At 45.2% G+C, this 15513-nt stretch overlaps 1 protein-coding gene across 1 annotated transcript in view; it reads left to right on the top strand.

Annotated features, from left to right (window-relative positions):
- Positions 1-9: 9 nt before the first annotated feature.
- DYNLL1 (dynein light chain LC8-type 1) overlaps positions 10-15513 on the top strand; it is a 33069-nt gene continuing 17565 nt past the window's right edge. The window contains exons 1-2 of the mRNA XM_032309139.1: positions 10-334; positions 12290-12383. The gene's annotated coding sequence lies outside the window, so the exon portion shown is untranslated. The remainder of the gene's footprint in view (positions 335-12289; positions 12384-15513) is intronic.

The following is a 15513-nucleotide window of genomic DNA, read 5'->3' as shown; positions in this document are numbered from 1 at the left end:
GCAAAGTGAGGGAGAGCTTGGAGTCTGGCGAATTGGGTTCGATTTTCCGAATTCTCTGAAGGCAGCTCCCTCGCCGGATTCATGGACAAGTGGCCGGGACAGGGGCAAGTGCCTGGGCCTCAGTTTTCTGCCTCTGTAGCGCTACCTCACAGGCTTTTGTGAGCACTCCTTGAGGTGACGCGGGTCGCGGCCCGTGTGGGGCCCGCGGGCAGTCACTCTTTGTGCGGGGCGCCGGAGGGAGGGAGCCAGGCCCGGGCCGCAGGCTGACCCTGCTGCGGCCTGAAGGAGTCCCGGACGGTGGCCTGGGTGGGGCCTTCGCGGCCTTCAAACTCAGGTCAGTAGCCCGCTGGGCGATCCTGCCCCCATTTTACAATCGCTTGGAACTGAGGGTCTCAAATGGACTAAAGATGAGTGTGAGGGGCTGGAGATGGCCTCCAGAACTTGGCCTTGACATTCGGGGAGGCTAGCAGGGTGTGAAAGAGTCTCAGCTATCTCAGCTGTCGCTACAGAGTAACTCCCACTATTTGTGCTTTTAATCCTCCCCGAAGATGGTGGGATTCCGATGTTGACAGGTGAGAAAACTGAGGTCTCCTGGTGGAGTCGGGATTCGAACCCGAAGCCGAGCTCCCAGCCTGTGGGGCGAGCCTCTCAGGAGCTCGGGTAGACTGCCATTTTGGCACTTTTTCACATTTACCACCCATAGTTCAGGGCACTGAACTTGGGGACTTTACAAAAATAGACATCTAAAAAGAACTTGTGTATTAAAAATGAAATCTCTGAACTGATGCATGGGCAGGTGCGCAAAAGCAAATGCAGCCGAATGTTAACTGTAGAATCTAGACGGCGGGTGCGTTCAGTGTGTTCAGTGTACCATTCTTTTCTTTTCTTTTCTTTATTTTTTTTTTTTAAGATTTTATTTATTTATTTGACAGCGAGAAATCACAAGTAGGCAGAGAGGCAGGCAGAGAAAGAAAGGGAAGCAGACTCCCTGCTGAGCAGAGAGCCCGATGTGGAGCTCGATCCCAGGACCCTGAGACCATGACCCCAGCCGAAGGCGGAGGCTTTAACCCACTGAGCCACCCCGGCGCCCCTCAGTGTGCCATTCTTTCAACCGTTTTGTATATCTGGAAATCTTTATAATAAATGTTGGGGGGCAGGTATGGAAGCTTTTTTTTCTAAAATTTTATTTATTTTTTAAAAATATTTATTTATTTATTTATTTTTAAATATTTTATTTATTTATTTATTTGACAGAGAAATCACAAGTAGGCAGAGAGGCAGGCAGAGAGAAAGGGGGAAGCAGGCTCCCCACTGAGCAGAGAGTCCAATGTGGGGATCTATCCCAGGACCCTGAGATCATGACCTGAGCCTAAGGCAGAGGCTTTAACCCACTGAGCCACCCAGGCACTCCTGAAACTCTTTAAAAACATACTCTAGGGTCACCTGGCTGGCTCAGTCGTGGGTGACTCTTAGATCTCCCGGTTGTGAGTTTGGGCCCCACGTTGAGTGTTTAAAAAAAAAAAAAACAAGAACTCCATTAATACTAGCAATAGCAAGAGAATAAAACCACACATTTAATCTGAAGGTACAGTAGTTGATTTGTAGTTACACCACCTCTGAGGTTGTCGTTGTTTTCTTTTCTTTTCTTTTTTTTTTTTTTTGAGTAGACTCAAGCCCAGCGTGGAATCCAAGGTGGGGCTTGAACTCAGGACCCTGGGGTCAAGACCTAAGCTGAGATCAAGTCTCAGACTCAACCGACTGAGCCACTCAGATGGCCCTGCCTCTGAGCCTTTTAAAATAAAAACAGAAATTAGGCACCCATGCATAACTACTGAGTGTATATCCTTTTTGGAAGGTAGAGCGATGGTATACATCAGGTCCTGATAATATACATACATACAGCTTTTGGTCCAGTAATTTCAATTGTAGAATTTTATCATTAGGAAATAAGAAATCCTCACAATAAATTATGTATGTTCATTGCATTCTGTGCAATTATAAAAAAAAATTGAACCCCTGATAAGAGTGGTTCAACATAATTTTGAATGTTATGATTATTAAATGGTATTTTGGAGGATATTAAGGTCATGCTAATTTAGTTATAATTAAAATTATTTTTTAAAGATTTTTCTTTCAGGGGCGCCTTGGTGGCTCAGTGGGTTAAGCTGCTGCCTTCGGCTCAGGTCATGATCTGGGGGTACTGGGATCCAGTCCCACATTGGCTCTCTGCTCAGCAGGGGGCCTGCTTCCTCCTCTCTCTCTGCCTGCCTCTCTGCCTACTTGTGATCTCTCTCTGTCAAATAAATAAATAAAATCTTTAAAAAATAAATAAATAAAGATTTTTTTTCTTTTTTTTTTTTTAAGATTTTATTTATTTATTTGTCAGAGAGAGAGGAGCAAGAGCGAGCACAGGCAGACAGAGTGGCAGACAGAGAAGAGGGAGAAGCAGGCTCCCCGCCAAGCAAGGAGCCTGATGTGAGACTCGATTCTAGGACGTTGCGATTATAAGCTGAGCTGAAGGCAGCTGTTTAACCAACTGAGCCACCCAGGCATCCCAGATTTTTCTTTCTTTATTCGACAGACAAAAGATCACAAGTAGGCCAAGAGGCAGGCAGAGAGAGGCGGGGAGGCAGCTCGCCGATGAGCAGAGAGCCCGATGCAGGGCTCGATGTGGGGTTTGACCCTGAGATCAGGCTTTAACCCACTGAACCACCCAGGCATCCCTAAAATGAATTTAAAATGTATGGGGCACCTGGGTGGCTCAGTGGGTTAAGCCTCTGCCTTCGGCTCGGGTCGTGATCTCAGGGTCCTGGGATCGAGTCCCGCATCGGGCTCTCTGCTGGGCAGGGGGCCTGCTTCCTCCTCTCTCTCTCTCTCTTTCTCTGCCTACCTCTCTGCCTACTTGTGATCTCTTTCTGTCAAATAAAATAAATCTTTAAAAAAAAAAATAAATAAAATAAAATAAAATGTTATTTAAGGGACGCCTGGGTGGCTCAGTTGGTTAAGCAGCTGCCTTCGGCTCAGGTCATGATCCCAGGGTCCTGGGATTGAGTCCCACATCAGGCTCCTTGCTTGGCGGGGAGCCTGCTTCTCCCTCTTCTCTGTCTGCCACTCTGTCTGCCTGTGCTCGCTCTTGCTCCTCTCTCTCTGACAAATAAATAAATAAAATCTTAAAAAAAAAATAAAATAAATAAAATAAAATGTTATTTAAGGACCACCTGGATGCCTTCAGTTGGTTGAGCTGCTGACTCAATCTTGGCTCAGGTCTTGATCTCACAGTTGTGTTTGGGCCCATGTTGGATTCTGCGATGGGTGTGGAGTCTGCTTAAAAAGATATATTGTTTAATAAGTACATTATAGGGGCACCTGGGTGGCTCAGTGGGTTAAGCCTCTGCCTTCTCATGCTCAGGTCATGGTCTCAGGGTCCTGGGATTGAGTCCCACATCGGGCCCTCTGCTCAGGGAGGCTGCTTCCCTTCCTCTCTCTCCGCCTGCCTCTCTGCCTACTTGTGATCTCTGTCTGTCAAATAAATAAATCTTTTAAAAAATAAGTACATTATACACATATAAGTATATGTTCTCAAGGAATCTATTAAATTGGTTGACACCAGTTGTCTCCAAAGAATGCAGTTGTGGGAACTTTCACTTTAGAACTCATATAGTTCTGTAAAGTTGAAAATAGTTACTGCAACTGTATGCAGTTTTTTTATATTCTGAAAAAAAAAAAATTTAAGCAGTACTATCCAGTTCTATTCAAGGGAACACACACACACATTGGAGGTTCCTTAAAAAAAAAATACACACACACATACACACACACACACACATTCATTCCTTGTAACAGAAGCATAGAACAAAATACCTTTCCAAATGTTTGTGGAGATATCTCTTGTTGGAAGTGATTTCTATATTTTTATTTATGCTGTTCTGTATTTATCAAATTGTCTGTAATTAGCATGTACTACTTTTATAATTGGAATAAAGCACAATAAATTATTTCTAAAATAAAACAGAACCATCTGTTGTATTCTGGATGATGTAAAGCTTCTAGTTGTTCTTTGTTAGCCTTCAGAAATCAAGCAGGAAAGAGTCCTGGCCAAATATGATCTTGAATCAAAGTACAAAGACTTTTAGGAGCTTACGTATCCTAAAGGCATCCAGAAGCCCAGATGCCTCCCCATTTTTGGGGTGTGTTTAGGTGTGTTAATACCACTATCTGACTCCTACCACTTATACATAATTGTTGCCTGGAAAGATCAGCCTCCCCACCCCCACAAAAAATGCTTGTTGGAGATAATTTGGTCATCTCCTAGGGTGAGAAGTAGTCAACCAAGTAGCCTACTAGGACTCAAGGTGGAAGACTGCTTATGAACAGTAACGATGCAGCTTATGTTGTGCTCTCACAGCATGCAATCACCAGAGGCGTTCATAGACATGAAAATGTTGTGCCCTGATGTGGAGAGAGGGTCAAGTGTAGAATTGGAAGGAACACAGCTAAATTGCTAGGGGGCATTCATGGCCATCCATGGAACCCTAAAGGTGGATTTTTGTTTGTTTTCCTTTGAACCCAGGTACTAACCTTTGCAGGTCAGAACACAAATAAGGCCAGAATTATGGCTTAATGCTTAAGGGGCTCATGGGTTCCATTCGCTACTAAGACTCTAGGCAGGAACATGCTTTTGAGCTTTTGCTTATCTGTTTAGCATTATGGCTAAATTTTAGGCCATGTAAGAGACCCATGGCATGTAGTAATACAATTTTGTTCTCAAAGTGTGTATTCAAGCTGCTATTCAAACAGCTATAGAGGGCACATTTATGATACGGGTAAATCTCTGAGAGAACACCTAATACAATCTTAAGAGACTATAAGGAACGCTTCCAGGAGGAGATGTTGCGGTTGAGCCCTGAAAGACCAGTAGGAGTTAATCATAGAGAAAAAGAGGAGTATGACAGATCCCACATAGAAGACAGCACACCAGACCAGGGGCGATCCTTACTGCCCTACAGTATGGCTGGGGCAGAAGGTTCAAGTGGGGGAGATGGAGGAGGAGCTGGGTCTGGGGCTTGCAAAGCCTAGTAGACCACATTATGGAGTGTGGACTCCACTGAGAGCAGTGAGTAACCACGAAGGAAGGACTCTAAAGCGTTATGTTGGGATGAGATAGTTTCAGAAGGAAGTGGCAGCTGAAAGGATTAGAGATACGGAGTAAGAGATAGGGAGGAGACCGAAAGCTAATTAGACTAGAGTGCAGCTGCGGAAGCAAGGAATGAGGGACGGGTGTGGCAATACCTGCCTTAATGAGGCGGAGGTGGTGGGTGGCAGGGGGAGACAAAGGGGCTGTGTAGGAAGAATTTCTGTGTATTGCCCTGTAAGCCCCTCCCTGGGACTTTGTAGAGTCCTTTATTTAAAACTACATTATTCATTTGTGATTTTGCAATGAATTCTTACTGTTCTGGAAAGATATGATAGTTTAGTCAGATGGGCCTAAAAGTGCATATAGGTAAGAACAGGGGTTAGAGGTGCCTGGAAGGCTCAGTTGGTTAAATGTCTGCCTTTGGATTGGGTCATGATCCTGGGTCCTGAAATCAAGTCCTATGTCGGGCTCTGTGCTCAGCGAGGAGTCTGCTTCTCCCTCTTCCTCTGCCTGCCACTCCCCCTGCTTGTGCACGCGCTCTCTCTCTTTGTCAAATAAATAAATAAATAAATAAATAAATCGAACAGCGATAGCTCCAAATGGCCTGTTGACTAGTAGGTTACATGGGGAAGTAATATGGGGGCCAACGCAGGGAGACCCCAGGTGGTAGACACTGCACTCTTCCAATCAAGAGATGCCAGTGGCCTGACGTAAGGTAATAGAGATTGAAACTTAAGGAGGTGAGTTATCCCAAGGAGACGACATCATAGGACATGGGGATAGACTGGGTGTGGGGGCTGAGTGAGGAGGAGCCCAGGTTGATTTCCAAGTTCTTGGCTTACGGAACTGGTTATGCATGGGTAGCATTCTGAGGTGGGGAGGAAAGCAGAAGAAAGTAATCTACAGGGAATGGACAATGATGATGAGTTCAGTTGTATGTGGAGAACATAAGGAAGGATAAGAAGTGTGAGCTGTCACATCTAGTGCCTTCACTAATTTCAGTTGCATGACTTGATGATGGTGGATGGGCATCAGAGTTCTCAGATACATGGGCTAGGACTGCCCTTTCTACAGGGATAAGCTTTCACCTAAAATACATGGGAGCTCCAGAACATTGATCATTCCTAATATGAAGATAAGAATGGCACTGTTGGGCTTATCTTCAGATTGAAAAGAAGCCTTTAACCTTGGCAGAGTGTTAAGAGTTAATGTATTTCCCACGGCAGGCAAGCCATTCACTAAGGAGTAGGGCAGTGCCCAATAAAAAGTAATAGTAAAACAATTATCACTGGGGATAAAACATTCTATGAACTGGCCCATCCGGTTTTCTCCCTTTCCCTATGACATCAGTTCCCTCTGGCATCCCAGCAAAATGTTCTCTTCTGGGTCAGGCTCAGTCATGAGTTTCTCCCAGACTCTGGTCCTTGGGAGCAGTGGACCGAAGAGGAAGTGATGTGGGAGGTAAACCACTGGTGGGAAAATGAGTCATCTCAGAGAAACTGGTCCAGGGTGCCAAGGAGAGATGTGGGGTTGGATCACTGGGGAGTGTGTGCCTGGTCACATCACCCTGGGAGCTTTCTCTTTGTAACTCTTTGCACTGTATTCGTGTGATGGAATAAAATAAAACATATTCTGCAGAGCTACATAACAGAGAACTTTGCTGTGCAGGGGAGGAAGGGGAGAAGCGGCAGCAGACTAGGTTTGGAGGGGGTTTGGATGCAGAGAGCTTTCAGGAAGCAAGTGCCATGTGTGGGAGGATGAGAAGAGGAAAAAGATAGAGATAATTGAAGAAGATTTACAGTGTGTTGTGAATGTTAATCCTCTTTGGTGTCTCCTTCAGAGACTGCAGAAAATCCTTAACATTGTTTTTCAGTTATTTTTGGATAATAAGCTGATATTGTTGTTGTTGGTATTGGGATGGGTTTTTTTTTTTGGTTTGTTTGTTTTTTAAAGATTTATTTATTTATTTGACAGACAGAGATCACAAGCAGGCAGAGAGGCAGACAGAGAGAGAGGAGGAAGCAGGCTCCCTGCTGAGCAGAGAGCCCGATGTGGAGCTCGATCCCAGGACCCTGGGATCATGACCTGAGTCGAAAGCAGAGGCTTTAACCCACTGAGCCACCCAGGCGCCCCGGTTTTTGTTTTTTTTTTTTTTAAGATTATTTATTTATTTATTTGGCAGAGAGAGATCACAAGTAGATGGAGAGGCAGGCAGAGAGAGAGAGAGAGAGAGAGAGAGAGAAGCAGGCTCCCTGCTGAGCAGAGAGCCCGATGCGGGACTCGATCCCAGGACCCTGAGATCATGACCTGAGCCGAAGGCAGCGGCCCAACCCACTGAGCCACCCAGGCGCCCCTGTTTTGTTTTTTTTTTTAAGATTTTATTTATTTATTTGACAGAGCACAAGCAGGGGGAGGAATACAGGGAGATGGTGAAGCAGGATCCCTGCTGAGGGAGGAGCCTGATGTGAGGACCCTGGGATCATGACCTGAGCAGAAGGCAGATGCTTAACTGACTGAGCCACCCAGGTGCCCCTGCCATTGTTGTTTTTAAGATTTTATTTATTTATTTGAGAGAGAGATAGAGTGGCAGAGAGAGTGGGAGAAGTAGGCTCCCTGCTCAGCAGGGAGCACGGTGTGGGGCTGGATCCCGGGACCTTAGGATCATTATCTGAGCTGAAGGCAGACACTTAATGGCTGAGCTTCCCAGGGATCCCTAAGCTGATGTTTTTTTGAATGTGGCCAGAAGGTGGGCACCTCCTCTTTTACGTGAGGAGGTAAAATTAAAGCAGTGACCTTACTGAATTTGTAGTAGCTTTGTTGCTTTATTTTTTGTCAACTTGCTATATATATATTTTTTAAAGATTTTATTTATTTAGGGGCATCTGTGGGTTATTTAGGTGGCTCAGTGGGTTAAGCCTCTGCCTTCGGCTCAGGTCATGGTCTCAGGGTACTGGGATCAAGCCCTGCATCGGGCTCTCTTCTTGGCAGGGAGCCTGCTTCCCCCTCTCTCTCTGCCTGCCTCTGCCTACTGTGGTATCTCTCTCTCTCTCTCTCTGTAAAATAAATAATAAATAAAATCTTTTTAAAAATTTAAAAAAATATATTTTATTTATTTAACAGAGATCACAAGTAGGCAGAGAGGCAGGCAGGGTGGGGGGAGAAGGCTCCCCGCTGAGCAGAGAGCCCGACTCGGGGCTCAATCCCAGGACCCTGAGATCATGACCTGAGCCGAAGGCAGAGGCTTAACCCACTGAGCCACCCAGGCTCCCCAACTTGCTATATGCTGAGATGGAGTCCTCACATTGCTTGTCATATAAGGGCTTCTTTTTCTTGGATTCTGGGGCCTTAGGGACGAGTGAATAACCCCCACCCCAACTCTGCAAAATTGTGAAGGTTCTAAAGTTGGATGCAAAGTATTGCATGTGAAGAGAAAAGTCTTTATTCTAGGGAGAATATATATGTAGTGCTGTCCAATAGAACTTCTTGTGATGCTGGAAACATTCTGTGGCTGAGTTCTAGGTGATAGTCATTAGCACCATGTGAGTGTCGAGCTCTCAAAATGTGACTACTGCAACTGAGATACTGAACTTTTAATTGTATTTAATTGTAATTACTTCATATTACTTTATTACTTTATAAAGATTTAGTTCCTTAGAGAGAGAGAAGCACGAAGAGTTGGGGAAGGGGCAGAGGGAGAGAGAGAATCTCAAGCAGACTCCATGATGAGCGTGGGGCCCCACGACACAGGGCCACGACATGGGGCTTGATCTCACAGCCCATGAGATGATGACCTGAGCCGAAATCGAGAGTCAGATGCTTAACTGACTGAGCACCCCCCCCAACCCCCTACCCCACCGAGCCCGGTTAATATTATTTTAAATAGCCAGATGTGGCCAGTGGCTACCATATAGGGCAATGCTGTTCATCATTCACAATGATCTGTAAAACATCCCCCCAGAAAAGATTAAGCAGCACATAGAACAACCACTTCCCTTTACAGCCATGTTATGTTGGCACATAGTAGGTGCTATGAAATAAAAATAAAAAATTTAAATTTTAAAGATCTAATTGGCTTTATTTTTTTTAAGTTTGTTTATTTATTTATTTATTTATTTATTTCTAGTAATCTCTACACCATTGTGGGTTGAACTCTCGACCCTGAAGTCAAGAGTCACATGCACCTCTGACTGAGCCAGTCAGTCAGACAATCTCTCTAATTGGCTTTATTAATTGATTTTTGAATCAGGCAGCATCCAGTCTAGCAAGCAAATAAGAGATCAAAAGGCTACAGAAAAGGAAAGGTTTTTAAAGGTAGAGAGGGAATGGATAAAAGCAAATGATTAGCAAAGAATCCATTGTTTTAGGCAAAGTCACCCTCCCGAGGGGAACTGAAGGGGCTTATCAGTAAATTTCCTAGTGTTAACCAGAAAATTCCCCTGTTGACTGGTTAAATATTACATTTCGGGGGCGGGGGGGGGGGGTTGTTGAAACTGCAGTTGGGTTAGAAGTCCTGCTTTACCGACTTGGGGTCTTAACCTCAGTGACACCATTTTGAGCCTGTGGGTTTTTTTGTTCTTCCTTTTTTTTAAAAGATTTTATTTATTTATTTGACAGACAGAGATCACAAGTAGGCAGAGGCAGGCGGGGGTTGGGGAGAGCAGGCTCCCTGTAGTTTTCTTTTTAACAGTGCTTAATGGGGCACCTGGGTGGCTCAGTGGGTTAAAGCCTCTGCCTTCAACTCAGGTCATGATCTCAGGGTCCTGGGATCGAGTCCCGCATCGGGCTCTCTGTTTGGCAGGGAGCCTGCATCCCCCCTCTCTCTCTGCCTGCCTCTCTGCCTACTTGTGATCTCTATCTGTCAAATAAAAGTAAGAAAAAAAAAACTTAACAAACAAACAAAAAAACAGTGCTTAATCACCTGTTGACTTTATTAACTAGTACTTAAAAAAGAGTTATTCTAGCTCCAGAAAAGGTTGACTGAGGTACAAAATGGCAGATGGGCTCCTTGAGTTCACCATGTTTTATTTTCTCAGCTCCAAATTCCTTACCCTCAACCCAGAACTATTCCTTAAACATGTCCCCACCCTATCACATACCTTTGAAACTCATTTTATGGCAGAGTAAACCAGAAACACAAGCAAAGGGTTGAAGCAGTGTGAATTGATTGATGACAGTGCTAATTATGTGTGTATATATATATATATATATATACACACACACACATATATAGCTGCATTAAAAAAATATATATTTTATGCAGCAAGAAGATGCACTTATTTATTAGAATCCTAATGTTTTTGGATCGAATCAGTTTTGTACTAAGCAGATTTTTAATGAACTCTGTCAATATAATTTGGTAACAGCACCTGAAAAATAAAAACATTTCTTAAAGGCAAAAAAAAAAGTACATATAAATATTAAATATCCGGAGATTTTTTAAGTTAAAAAAAAGAAAATGAGGGGCGCCTGGGTGGCTCAGTGGGTTAAAGCCTCTGCCTTCGGCTCAGGTCATGATCCCGGGGTCCTGGGATCGAGCCCCGCATCGGGCTCTCTGCTCAGCAGAGAGCTTGCTTCCTCCTCTCTCTCTGCCTGCCTCTCTGCCTACTTGTGACCTCTGTCTGTCAAATAAATAAATAAATCTTTAAAAAAAAAAAAAAAAAAGAAAATGAACGCAGAGCCAAGAAGTTTCTAAGCCACACGTTGCTCAGTGCTAACACATGCACAGTAGCTGAACTCCCTTCTGTCTGGCAGAGGCAGGCTCTCCCCCTCAGTCAGCCCAGTGCAGGGTTTCTGTGAATGTCACACTGACAAACATTCCCTGGAGCAAGGCAGCTGGAGACCAGTTTCTTTTGTTATTTCATCCTTTCCCTTGGGTTGCCCTCTGTCTTGTGACAGACTCCTTGAAGGTATCTGCAGGAAGCCAGGTTTTTGTCCCTTAGAGAATGCTTCTTCCCCAGCTGTAAGAGACCACGGTAGTGTATGTGGCATCTGGGACTCTAGTGGCTTCCCCCCTCCTTGTGCACTTCACATTTGTTCATTCATTCAACAGATATGTATTGAGCCACAGAACCGCCTGGCTCTGTGGTGGGCGCCAGGGACAAAACAGTGAACAAGACCCAAAGTCAGCCCTCACGCTATTCACAGAGAACTAAAAAAGAAGTGTATCAAAGTGGGATATGTGCTACAAGAAATAATGGGGTGCGTCTGCGGCTCTTCACCCAGGCTGGAGTGGGTATTCAGGAAAGGCTTCCTGGAGGGGGTGGCTTGTGAGACCTGAAGAACCAGCTGGTGTTCGCTAGGTCCTGAGGAGAGAAGGAAGACCTTGTGCAAAGAAAGCTGGGAGGGCCAAAAAGAGCTTGGCGCTCTGGGGAAAGCTCGGTAGCTCAGCACAAGATGGTCTGAGTTGGGGGTGAGGGGTGTTCTTTCTCCCTCTAGAACCACAGGTGACTTACAGTGAGAAGCCCTAATGTATATCAGAGCCCAGGTGGGTTAGGGTATATACATGTAAGACCTGAGTATTTCAGGGGCTCAGTAGAAATCAGCGTGAGTTGCCTTTACCATACAAATGTTTACTGTGTATCATCCCTGAATAGGATGATTGTAAAGGGGAGTAGGCTGGGGGGAGGGGAAGGCCTGAGGGGACTATAGTCTCACAGTCTCTAAGGGGACTATGAATAGAAAAAGGGTGCTTGTTTGGGAACCAGGAGAGCAAAACTGGACCAAATAAAAATCCAAAGATCCCTCCTGGCCCTTGGGAAGAAGGGCCACAGAAGGAGCTGTATTGGAAAAGCTAGGATGTTTATTAATAATGACTGTGATTCCCTAATAATAACTGGAAGCAACCTCCAGGTCCATCCGGTGGGGACCTGTCACAGGGAAAATGTGGAGGCCTGAACACTATGCAGATGTGACAAAAACCAAGTCCATATTCACAGGTATGAAAAGATCTCCAAGATACAGAACATCTGTTGGGTGCTCTGGGCTAAAAACTAGGGACTCAGCAGTGGAGGAGAGACAAAGTGCCTCCTGGAGAGAGCCCCATCTCCACACCCTTATCTTGGCTCTTCATCATGTGCCTCCCCCAGCTTCTCCTCATCTCTCACTACTCCTCAGCCAGCTTCTCTGTGTCTGAAAGCCTGTGCTTGATCCTCACAGGGGCTGCTCCTTCTTGGAACATTGATTTCTCCACCTCTGCCTCCCCAGTCTTTTGCTTGACCAAACTCTCCGTGGCCGCCAGATCCCTGACTTGGTGAGTTTTGGTATTCAGTGGTAGCAAGAACTGTATGAGCCCAGTCTAGAACTTTCCTCCTAATTTGTACCTCTGAAAGGCTTAGTTGTGTTGATTATTTGCAGACTTTTTTGTGGGGAGGAGGGCAGAGAGAGGGAAAGAAAGAGTATTAAGCAGACTGCCCAATGAACGCAGAGCTCCATGCTGGGAGCCTGATGGTAACCTGAGCAAAAGTCATGAGTCAGATGCCTAACGAACTGAGCCACTTAGGCGACCCAGGAGAGAGAGAATCTTAAGCAGGCTCCATGCCCCGCGCAAAGCCCGACCTGGGGCTCAGCCTCACAAACCTGAGATCATGACCTGAGCTGAAATCAAGAGTGGGATGCTTAGCCAACTGAGCCACCGAGGCACCCCATAATTTATCTAAGCATAATCTAACATCTTTCTGTCAAGTTCTGTACAACATCTTGTTAGTATCTTAATTAGAATGGTGTTAAATCTATAAATTTACATGTGGAAAATTTTTTCATTCTTGCTATATTTGGCTTTCCCATCCAGAACCTTGATGTTACTTTCCATTTATTCACATCTTTCCTTTTCTTCTGTTTGTAGCTTATAATTTTTATATCTATTGAAGTCTGTGTATCCAGCACTGTCCTAATACCCAGTGACTACCTCTGGTGTTTTTTGGTTTTTGTTTTTTGGACATTTAATGTGTCATTTTTCCATCTCAATTCTCCAATTCTCCAACACCAACTCTGTGTTCAATAATTCAATTCCTTTTCTTTCTTTCTTTCTTCCTTCCTTTCTTTCTTTCTTTCTTTCTTTTTTTTTAAGATTTTATTTCTTGGAGTGCCTGGGTGGCTCAGTGGGTTAAAGCCTCTGCCTTCAGCTCAGGTCATGACCCCAGGGTCCTGGGATTGAGTCCCGCATGGAGCTCTCTGCTTGGCAGGAAACCTGCTTCCCCTCCTCTCTCTGCCTGCCTCTCTGCCTACTTGCGATCTCTGTCTGTCAAATAAATAAATAAAATCTTTTTTAAAAAAGTTTTTATTTCTTTATTTGAGAGGGAGAGAGAGAGCATGAGCCGGGTCAGGGGGACAATGAGAGGGGGAGAGGGACAAGCAGACTCCCTGCTGAGTGCAGAGCCCAATCCCAGGGCCCTGAGATAATGACCTGAGCCAAAGTCAGACACTTATCCAACTGACCCACCCAAACACCCCAATTCAATTTAATTCTGACACTACCCAGAGTTCATACTGAACCCCACGGGTTAAAGGCTCAGTCCTGCAAGACTCATCCCTACTTTAGGCAAGGGCCAAAATGGGATTCCCAGTATACCCAGTTTTTTCCTGGCTGACTACAAATTTGGGGCTTCCTGCAGACTGAATGTTTATGCACCCTCAAAATTCATATGTTGCAACATATGTGTGATAGGATGGGGAGGTAGGGCTTTGGGGAAGTATTCGGCCGTAAGGATAGAACTTTTAAGAATAGGACTAGGGCCCTTATAATAAAAGAGACCTCAGAAAGTCCCTTGCTCCTTCTAGCATGTGAGGACACAGGAAGAAGGTAGCTGGCTATAACGCAGGAAGAGGGCTCTCACCAGAACCCAACCAGGTCAGCACCCTGATCTTGGATTTCCAGCCTCCAAAACCGTGGAAATGAATTTTGGTTGTTTCTAAGCCCCTCAGTCTATGGCATTCTGTTATAGCAGCCCCAGTGGACTAAAATAGGAGTCCTGGGCATAGAGGTGGTGTTTAGAGCCGTGAAAATAGAGACTATGAGAAGTGGCCCAAAGAGTGAGGCCTGGGACACTCCCTTCTTCAGAGGTCAGGGAGAAAATGTGGACACGCAGCTGAAGCCGAGGAGGAGCAACCAGGGAGAGAGGAGAACTCTGAGAGTCTCAGGGATCCTGGAACCCAAGCAAAGAATGAGTTTCAGAAGAGAAGAAAGTGAATTGTGATGAGTTCATCCATGGAAGTGCTGAGAACTGGTCACTGGATTTAGCATGTGGCAGTCACTGGTCACCTTGATAAGCTGTTTTGGTGCAGTGAATGGAGGAGACAATTGGCAATGGGCTGTGTCTCAGTCTGTTCTGGCTGCTGTAACAAAATACCACTGACTGGGTGGATTTTTTTTTTTTTTTTTTTTTAAGATTTTGTTTATTGGGGCGCCTGGGTGGCTCAGTGGGTTAAGCCGCTGCCTTCGGCTTGGGTCATGATCCTCAGGGTCCTGGGATCGAGTCGCACATCGGACTCTCTGCTCAGCAGGGAGCCTGCTTCCCTTCCTCTCTCTCTCTGCCTGCCTCTCTGCCTACTTGTGATCTCTCTCTCTGTCAAATAAATAAATAAATCTTAAAAAAAAAAAAGATTTTGTTTATTTATTCGACAGAGATGACAAGTAGGCAGAGAGAGAGAGGAAGGAAAGCAGGCTCCCCGCTGAGCAGAGACCACCCCCCACCCCCCCACCCCCGCCCCATGCGGGGCTCTATCCCAGGACCCTGAGATATGACCTGAGCGGAAGGCAGAGGGTTTAACCCACTGAGCCACCCTGGCGCCCCCTGGGCGGCTTTTAAACAACCAAAAATTCGTTTCTCATGGTTCTGAATCAGAGACATTGAGATAGTTCCCCTCCCCCCACCCCCACTCCCGCCCTTGTCCATGGTTTCACTTCCCCCGGTTCCAGCTTCAGTCTGGAAGCAGAGCATCCTCCTGACTATCCTCAGAAAGTCAAGAGTAGCCCTAATGCTATGTCACAATGCCTGCCATTCACCTTGCTTCGTCTCATCGTACAGGCATTTTATCATCTCAGAGCATCACAAGAAGGGGAAGGTCAGCACAATAAGATATTTTGGGAGAGAGAGATCATATTCACACAACTTCTCTGACAGTTCTATAATTGTTCTACACTTATACTTGTTCCATTTTATTGTTAGTTATTACTAATGGTTAATTATTAATTGTTAGTATAGCTATTGTTGTCCATTTCTTACTGTGCCTGATTCATAAATTAAATGTTATCACAGGTATGTCTGTACAGGAAAAACATGTATACGGAGAATTCTGTGTATCTGTGGGTTCAGGCATCCCAGGGCGTCTTGGAACGTATGATGGGGGGGCTATCCACAGATGAGGGGGGGCTAACTGCATAG

Source organism: Mustela erminea, chromosome 13 (genome assembly GCF_009829155.1).
Source record: "Mustela erminea isolate mMusErm1 chromosome 13, mMusErm1.Pri, whole genome shotgun sequence".
Classification (NCBI taxonomy): Eukaryota; Metazoa; Chordata; class Mammalia; order Carnivora; family Mustelidae; genus Mustela; species Mustela erminea.
This window is presented reverse-complemented; position numbering and strand designations above follow the sequence as displayed.